Consider the following 9,550-nt stretch of genomic DNA (forward strand, 5'->3'; position numbering starts at 1 on the left):
GACATTTGATCAGGTGACGGGGCAAGAAATAAAGATACGCTGATGTGATTGCTCATGACGCTGACACAAATAGCAGCGATTGACAAAGTATATAACAACCTTTGCAGCCTATCCAAGGTGGGAATTTTACCGGTAGCGGCAGGAAAGAGTGTCCAAGCTGCTCTTGGTAAATTATGATGACACCAACACCAGATGAATTTGCAGCAGGGCAGATTCTGGAACTTCGGCCTAATCTCATTCAACAATTCCTTCCTGTTAATGAGCTGATTCTGGGAGCTTTTCCAAACAAGCTTGCAGAAAAGTGAAGCTCGGGCACATTAAATCATATGCAGGCACATCAAGAGCATTTATAATCAGCTTCACAGACCAAGTGTCAGACCAGAACTTCACAGAGTTGCCGTCTCCAACCTGCCAAGATAAAAAAACAAGGTGAAACACGATGCCAAGAATTGCCAAGTTCAAATACTTATGTTTTCTAGAGGATCTTCATTGGTTTCTGACTCCACAATCTAGCATAATGAAACCACCCTCGTAATTTGGTGCATTTATCAATTGTTATGAGTTTGCCATTCACTAATTCTGCAATTTGACTAATTAAAGATCTCGTCAATTTCACGTGTCCTCTTGATTCAAGCTTTTAGGTTATATTGCTCTTTTCTAGACCTAGTTTTATGAACACTTTGTCTTAGCTAACCTACTATGGAATTTCTTATGAGAAAAAACAGTGAGATTGATAGTCTTCCATCAAATGGCAGCATGGGGATGCTCTTAAAAAGATCATTTCCCATTGAGAGAGAGCTCTAGGTGAGTTGACTGATGACCAAGTGTCTTGGGGGATAAAGAACTCTTAGGCTTTTCATCTGGCACTAGTAAAACCGCCCCTGCAATTATATAGATTTCTTATGTTGCTCTTACAGAAATTACTGAGCAAAATACATTCTAATAGACATGTTACTAAAACATACAATCTTAAAAAACAAGAAAAATATAGCAGGAAATAATGTCATATAGGAAAACCAGCAAATCTAATATACTGACATGTTCTACTATATTCTTGTCTAATCAAGTCCCTTCAACATCATGCAAAATGCAGTTAACCTCCTCTCTGCAAGCCCCAATGAATTAAATAAGAAGAAATTAGCCTTCTACCAGGAGCCTTTCCCCAATATAAGAATCAGTCTAACATACAATCTTGAAAAAGCAAGAAAAATACAACAGAAAATCACGAAAGGGTACCCTATTATAAGCATTTTATAACAAAATTGTCAAGATATATACAAAACTAAACCATTAGTACGAAATCTAATCTAATGAAGTGTTCAACTATATCATTCTACAATCAAGTTCCTTTAACGTCATAGTAAATGCAGCTAAATCCTTAGCATTAAAAATAAAAGCAACACTTCCCTTCTCAAGCTACCATCCCTACTGCTGGATGTATATCAGATAGCAATCCTACAGGTAATGAACACATTTATGTAAAATAAATGTTTCATAAATTTTTGTTACTCGTGAAAGAAACAACAAACAAAAATCATATCAAAATTCAATCTAAACAAATATGATTATACCTCTCTCTATCTTCTTCTAAATCGAATCAAAGCTGTGAATCTTCTCATGCACTTGAAGGATAGATCCTACAATAAATACAACATTATTTTATTAGCTACATCATGTGATAAATACTAACTCATTGAAAAATTATATAAAAAAATAGACAAAAAGAAGTTCACACATAATACAATGACTCACCTATTGTGAATTCATTTTAGTTGAATAAGAGCTAAAACCAACATGTATTCTAGCCATAGGCCCTAGGAACAAATATACAAATATGAAGCCAAATGCATATATCTATTCATTTGATAGACCATAATAAGAATGAACATAAAATAAAAAAATATGACGACCCACCTGGCTGTAGGCTTGCTCCAACTGAATCAAAACTACAACGAATAATGCGGTTTTCAAGTGTGGGTCTTATGAACAAACACAAAAAATCACATCATATGTCTATTTTCTCTCTCTCTCTCTCTCTCTCTCTCTCTCTCTCTCTCTCTCTCTCTATATATATATATATATATATATATATATATATATATATATATATATATATATATATATATGAGAAAAAGTTTTGTACACTCGAGTATATATGAATGGTGATGCACTCTAGCATTTTTTTGGCCACATTACACCATGAAATTGGCAGTAACTGTCAGGGTCACACTGATGTCCGAAGGATGCAAGTCAAGGAGTGGATTGTTTCAGGTCAACTTGAGTCCAAAATTATCTCAACTATAGTAGTAAAGGGCATTCATGAGATTAAACATTTTATGGACAATTACGGGCTGTGATAAGACTGAATATGGGTAGAGGGCATCACACCCTTTAAGATGGTATTCACTTTGCCAGATTCTGGCAACACAATGGCTGGAAAATGGTAGAGTATATAGGGCTGCCAATACAGAATCTCTCTCTCTCTCTCTCTCTCTATATATATATATATATATATATACACTCACTGATCTAACAAGAGACTATATACATATATCCATTGAGTAAATTATAGTTAAAGTGACAATGTACCCAACTATGTTTTTGTTTGAGCTGCACCAGAGCTACAACCACCAGTGCTTAATAGCCATAGATCCTAGAAACAATTATATAAAGTTGATGCTACATAGATATATGCATTGATTTAGCATGATATCAATAGATATTGCAAACATAACAACACCATTTTCATTCACACATGAAGCAAAGAAATCAACAAAATTACAGTAAATATGATAATGCACCGGTATGTGTTTCTATTTGTGCTGAAGCATAGCTAGAACCACCAGCATGCGCTTGAGCCATAGATCCTAAAAACAATGATACATAATGAGACTATATGCATTTATTCATTCATTCGGAATCACATCAATACTTCATAAAAAATGACATCTCTATAACATAAATTATAAAAAGAGGACAGAATTAATGACAATCCATCATAGCAAATATACAAAATTATCTGAATAAATGCAATATATATATATATATATATATTTATATATATTATACACAATGTTAATCCTTGATATCAACCAAAAAGAGAATTATATACCGGCAACAACTATAAAAATAGGTCACAAAATTGCAAAGCTAAGTCTAAGAATCTGAAAATATGTATGTATAAATATAAATAATAAATTATAAAAAAATACCTTTCTTGCCAACTTTCTGTTACAGATCGGTGCCAAACTTCTTTCCTTTTGTCCTTTGAATGTATCTAACAGACCTCAAATTCTAAAACTTATTATAGAAAACAAAATCCAAAAAGAGAAAATAATAAATAAGTGAAGATAAAACCAACAGAAGCTCGAAAATATCCTCACTATACAAAAACCAATGATAAAAATACTAATTGATGATAATACACAATTCACAAAGAATCAAAAGGAACCTCAAAGCAACTATTGCCAGCAATAGAAAGAGCCAAAAAGGAACATAAAAATGTTGTTTTTGCAAAACTCAACTAAAAACCAATCATGCTAAAAACTGAAACTACAAAATCAAACCCACCCAGGACTTACATATCAACGCAACTAACAATCAGTGTTGCTTTTGCAAATGTGTGCTTTTTTTTTTAATGATGTGGAACCTTGTCAAAGCCACGAAAACCTCAAGTGGGGCCCCACGACCACCCTACCTTACTAAATTGGAAAACAATAATCAGCTATAAAAACCCAATCACCACTTACATATTAAACCTTATCTTGACATGTATAAGTCAAAACCATCCATACATAAAAACAAAAAATCAAAGCTAGCCACCACTCACATATCAATTAAAATACCAAATAATGAAAATATCAGTTAAAACACTCAATAATGAGATACTTAAAGCTAAAAAAACCATTATGGCTCTAAGTGTAAAGAAACTTAAGCACAAAAAGTAGATCAACATGAAAAGTAAAAAAAAAAAAAATTATGAACTACATGCTATTAACAACATCACCACCTTACCCCAAAGCTTTAACTTACAAACTACATGCTAATTAACAACACTCATTTACAATATTATACTTGCAAAAACTACTTTATATCAACATATATACAACAAACTCATGCAGAAAAACAACATATCAAAAGCATTAACGACAAAAGTATACTATAAATGTACCACTTTACTCACAAAGCATATCAATACCCACTTAGCACAAATGGTATCCTAACAGAGCAAAACATACTATAAAACTTTTATTATATATATATGTATATATATATATATATATATATATATATATATATATATATATATTAGACATTTTGATGATAAAAATAATTATATACAACCACAATAATAGAAGTGTAGAACTCACAAAACTGAAGCTAAAAACATACTTTTTTTATATTTGTAATCACCCATTAAATCTGACTCATAAATTACACTACATATTATATGGTAACAAACTTACCTCTCATGCCTAAAAAACACTAGCAGCTGAACAATCAGGTTGATAACACATTCTAGCTTCCTTCATACTCAGGCGAACAATGCTCTTACACCTCCAAAAGCACCAGCATAGGAAGCTTCCTTCTTACTCAAGTAAACTCTTATACCTCCAAAAGCATGAACGCATAGAAAAAGTTCCTAGAATTTTCAGGTTATATACATTTTAGAAAACTATACTAAAGGACTACAAATTGACCACCAAAATCGGTGATCAAACAACTGTACCACAGGTGAAAAAAAATACTGATATAAAACGGGAAACCAAACACTAAAGAAACATGCTTTCTTTGAAATTGATTTGATGTAAAAATGTAAATTTTTTATCATGAGATTTTAGTACAATGTCAACCATTAAATTTTTTTACCTCTTTAAAATACAACATACGAGCATAAAAATACTTAATCAAATACATGTTCTCTATTGAGTGTTTAATGACAAGCACGATTAATGGTTCAAATCAAGCATAAAATGCCTAAAACTATAATTTTTGGAGGGTCCTAACAGTACGAAAAGAGGGGCAAGATAATCCTCATTATATATATGGGTTAATATTTGGTGTAATTGAAGGCATCGAACTATTGAGTACAAATCACCTTCTTTTCATATTTTTTTGGTAAATCAGACTTTATGGATGTGATCTACAAAGTCTTTTTAATAGAAAATGAGTCTTGCATCATGTCAATGTTACATGTAAGCAGGTTTTCTAAGGGCTTCAAAAATCAATGGCCCACAATGCAATAAATTTTCATGACTCAAAAAATAATATTTTTAGATCAAAATCACATGATCCAAGGTTTGATCCTTAGAAAACAAATTAACCATGATAAATACATCTATGTGGACTAATTGAATCAATAAAGCTTGAACCTATAATTTCTAACTCAATGCTTTTGTGCCTTCAATATATATATATATATATATATATATATATATATATATATATATATATATATATATATATATATATGAGAAAAATATTTGGTACTAGTGAAGGTAAGAAACTATTGAGCTAGAAATCATATGAGCAAGTTGTATCAACTCAATCTAACCATATAGATGTGTTTATGATGGATTTTTTGCTGAGGATCAAGCCTTGGATCTTGCATTTCTGATGTAAAAACATGATATTTTGAGTTATGAAATTTTGACACATTGTGGGTTGTTGATTTTTAAACCCCTTTAAAAACCTAATTATGTGTCATAATCACATGATTCAAAAGAAGTTTTCTACTAAACAAATCATGTAGATCACATCTGTAATATTTGATCTAGAAAACCTTGATTTTTTTTAAAGAAAAGAGTATTTCCTACTCATTAGTTCCTTACCTTCATTAGTAACCAATATATATATATATATATATATATATATATATATATATATATATATATATATATATATATATATATATATATATATATATATATATATATGTATGTATATACAATCTCATAGAAACCACTATTATTTCTTTTTTTTTATAAATCTAACATAGTTTGTTTAGTAGAAATCAGGTTTTGAAACATAAAATGATTGTGTTGTACGATAAATATAATGTGATTTCCTAAACACCCTATAATTTTTTCTATTCTCTCTATGTTCAAAATCACAAATGTTGGGTGTTAAAAAGTCTTTTTTACCATTCACACATGCAAACTTCCTAAATATATGTGATTTTTCTCTTAAATATTTGACTTTTTTCTAAAGAATAGTCTCTATTCTCATATTTATATTTCTTCGATCTGACATCGAAAGCTTTCGTGTAGAGTCGTTGGAAAGCTGATACATAGACCTATAATTTTTCTGTTTTGTCATAACAAAAAACCCCTCTAGGGTATCCGTTTATGAGTTCCTAAAACAAGAGATTAGCATATATGATTGTGCCTTTTTGTCTGTTTTATGCTATGTTTTGGCCAAATGCCTCAAAAATCTAGAAAAATCGCAAAATATATAGAGATAGATTAGGACGTTAGCTTTTCAATACCACCTAAATCACCTTGATGTGATAAGTGGTTGAGGAGAAACATCTTTTAGAAGATAGACTTTTTAAATGTATCACATCATGTAACTAAAAGATAGATTCACACGATTTTGTTTTTGCGAGGATGAGGATGTTCACATTTATTTTATGCATAGATGACGATGTTCACATATATTTTATGCGTAAATGAGGAGCTCTGCATATATTTTATAAGTGAATAAGGAGGTTCTCATATATTTTATGTGTTAATGAGGATGTCTGCATATATTTTATGCGAGGTTAAGAAGGTCTACATATATTTTATGCAAGGATGGGGATGACAACATATATTTTATGTGTAGATGAGGAGGTCTGTATATATTTTATACAAGGATGAGGAGATTCACATATATTTATGCAGACTTTGTGAGGTCCGTAAAAAAATGTATGAATCTACCTTTTAGTTAAAGGGTGTAATACATCCAAAAAGTTTATCTTTTAGAGGATGTTTTTCTCAAACCTTTCATTAAATCAAGACGATCTTGGTGGTGCTGAAAAGCTAACACGCTGATATGTCTGTACTTTTTTATTGTCTTTCTAAATTTTTGGTGGCCAGAAAAATCACGTAAATCCCTAAATGTTTTTGTCAAATATCAGTAGCAAAGTCAAGAGATCCACACATGCAAAGATTAAAATGGTCATTTTAACACCCAACATTTGTGATTTTGGACAGCGAGAGAATAACATAAATTGTAGGGTTTTTGAGGAATCATGTCAAATTATCTGTACAGTCATTTTTCATATTTTCAATGTGTAAGTTGGTATTTAAAGAGATTAAAAAATCAATGGCCCACAATGTACTAAAATTTATCTCAAAAAATCGCAATTTTTACATAAAAAATATGATCAAAGGTGTGATGCTTAGCAAGTATAACATGTTGAATACATATAAAAGGTAACACAGAGAAGATATAACTTGCACTACTATTTTCCCACTAGATCATGTATATAGCATACTAAGAGGCAAGGTAGCAAACAACTAAGCTTATACAGATCTAGAGCATATATATATATATATATATATATATATATATATATATATATATATATATATATATATATATATATATATATAGATATATATATATAGGTTGTCATACTAGGAAGAGAAATCGAAAAATGGTACGAGAAGCGAAAGCGAGAAGCAGTGCATTTTAAAATGTATAGGAAGTGGAAAATGAAGAATAAAAAAAGAAATATAAGAATTAAATGAGAATTAAAATGAAACACAAATAAAAACTAAAATAAAACTAATATTAAATTTCATGATTTTTTAGTGTAAGAATTAAATTTGTAACAAAATCTAAAAATGATGACTATCAATTTAGAGAAAGCACATGGAAGTGAGTGAAAAGAGTGAGAGAATACACATAAAAAAACATGAAAAGTTGAGTAAGAGAACATATAAGAAGAATAAATGAAGCGTGTGGAAAGTATAGGAGAAGCGGGGGGAAATCGAGGTTCTCATCAAGTTTTGGAAGAGAGTTTCCAGGAAACGAGTTTCCCACCTATTTAAAAAGCTTCTAGTAACTCTGATATATATATTTCGATAAAAGAAAATTCTTATTAAAAACAGGAGAATAGGTCATATAAACAAAGGAACAAGGTGTCACCATTAAGAAAGAGTAGCCCACAGAAAGAGTAACCAAAAAAGCATCAGAACAGCAAAAATGGCATAAAATGTCTGATTAAGAACATCCAAGAAGAGCCAAATTACAGTAACAGAACTTTGTGAAGTGGCAACCTCTTCTTGCTCTTTTAGGTGTGGCTTCTTTTTGTTTATAAGAGTGCTCTCGTCGCGGGGGCCTTCACTTCTAAGCCAGTGACACCACCAATGAAGTGGCTTTTTCACCACTGAATTTCTCATGGTAGAAGCACAGTGCCAGTATTCCCTTATGAGAAGTAAAAACAGCAATAAGAAGGATAATCAAAAGTTGACATCGATTTGCTCCCTACATATACGAGTGGACAAGAAAAGTAAGGCACGAACATTACATCTAATGAAATAGGAAGAGGAAGACCCAATTCATTGTTAGTCGGCTAGTTTCAGCCTTGGAAAATAAAATCCAGAATTCTAGTGGTGCGTCAAGTCATAAAGAGGTTATCGAGTTACCTACTCTTGAGATGGGAACCTGTGGGACCAGGTCCTGGTCGTCCCTCCAAGGAGAGAAAGATAGAGGAGGAGCCGAAAAACGTAACTTATGGTGTTAGCCATGACGCTATTATGCTTCCTGGAGTTGTTTACAGCTTGGTAGTTTACAAAAAGCCAGTCATACCTTGGTAGGAGCTGTCAGTGGACGTCTCCTTGTGGTGGGACGTTGCAGCAGGTTCAAACCCCAGCGGTAAGTTGAATAATAATAATAATTTGTGGGGTCTGCCTAAACCCAGCTTGCCTTTCAAATAAAAAAAAGGCCAGTCATGCAGATCATGACCTGAAATATGAAGGGTTTTATCAACCAAAGGACGGCCATGGTGAGATCAGTGGCAAGGGAGCAAGCATATATATATATATATATATATATATTACAGGTCCATTTGCTGGGAATCCTACTGTTGGTTAATGTATTTTCCAAGAAAAAGTAATTTTTAGATGCTTAAATATTTACAAAAATTCTGAGCCATTGATTTTCAAGCCCTAAAAGATCCATCTTATCATAGCTGGATGATTAAGAGACTGTTTGTATAAAACCAAACATCTAGAATGCATCCCTACAGTGAAATTTAAGGAAAAAAAAAACATGAAAATCTCAGTTCATACTCCAGTTCACATGTTTCCAGTTAAACATATTTAGTAGCCCTATATACACCTTTAGCCAATCAAAAAAAGGAAAATATATCTTGAAAAGTTCTCTCCACTCTTGGTCCTGAGGAAGCCACATCAACCACTTACTCTGGGGAAGCTACCTCTTTTATCGCCTCCAAATTAATGTGCCCTGAATACATGATTAAAAGCGTTTTCCAATCCTATAAACTATGGATTGAAAAACGACATAAAAATTTGACAAAATGAGGTGAAAAACAGACATA

This window comes from Nuphar pumila, chromosome 12 (genome assembly GCF_984573655.1).
Source record: "Nuphar pumila chromosome 12, dmNupPumi1.hap1.1, whole genome shotgun sequence".
NCBI classification, from domain to species: domain Eukaryota; kingdom Viridiplantae; phylum Streptophyta; class Magnoliopsida; order Nymphaeales; family Nymphaeaceae; genus Nuphar; species Nuphar pumila.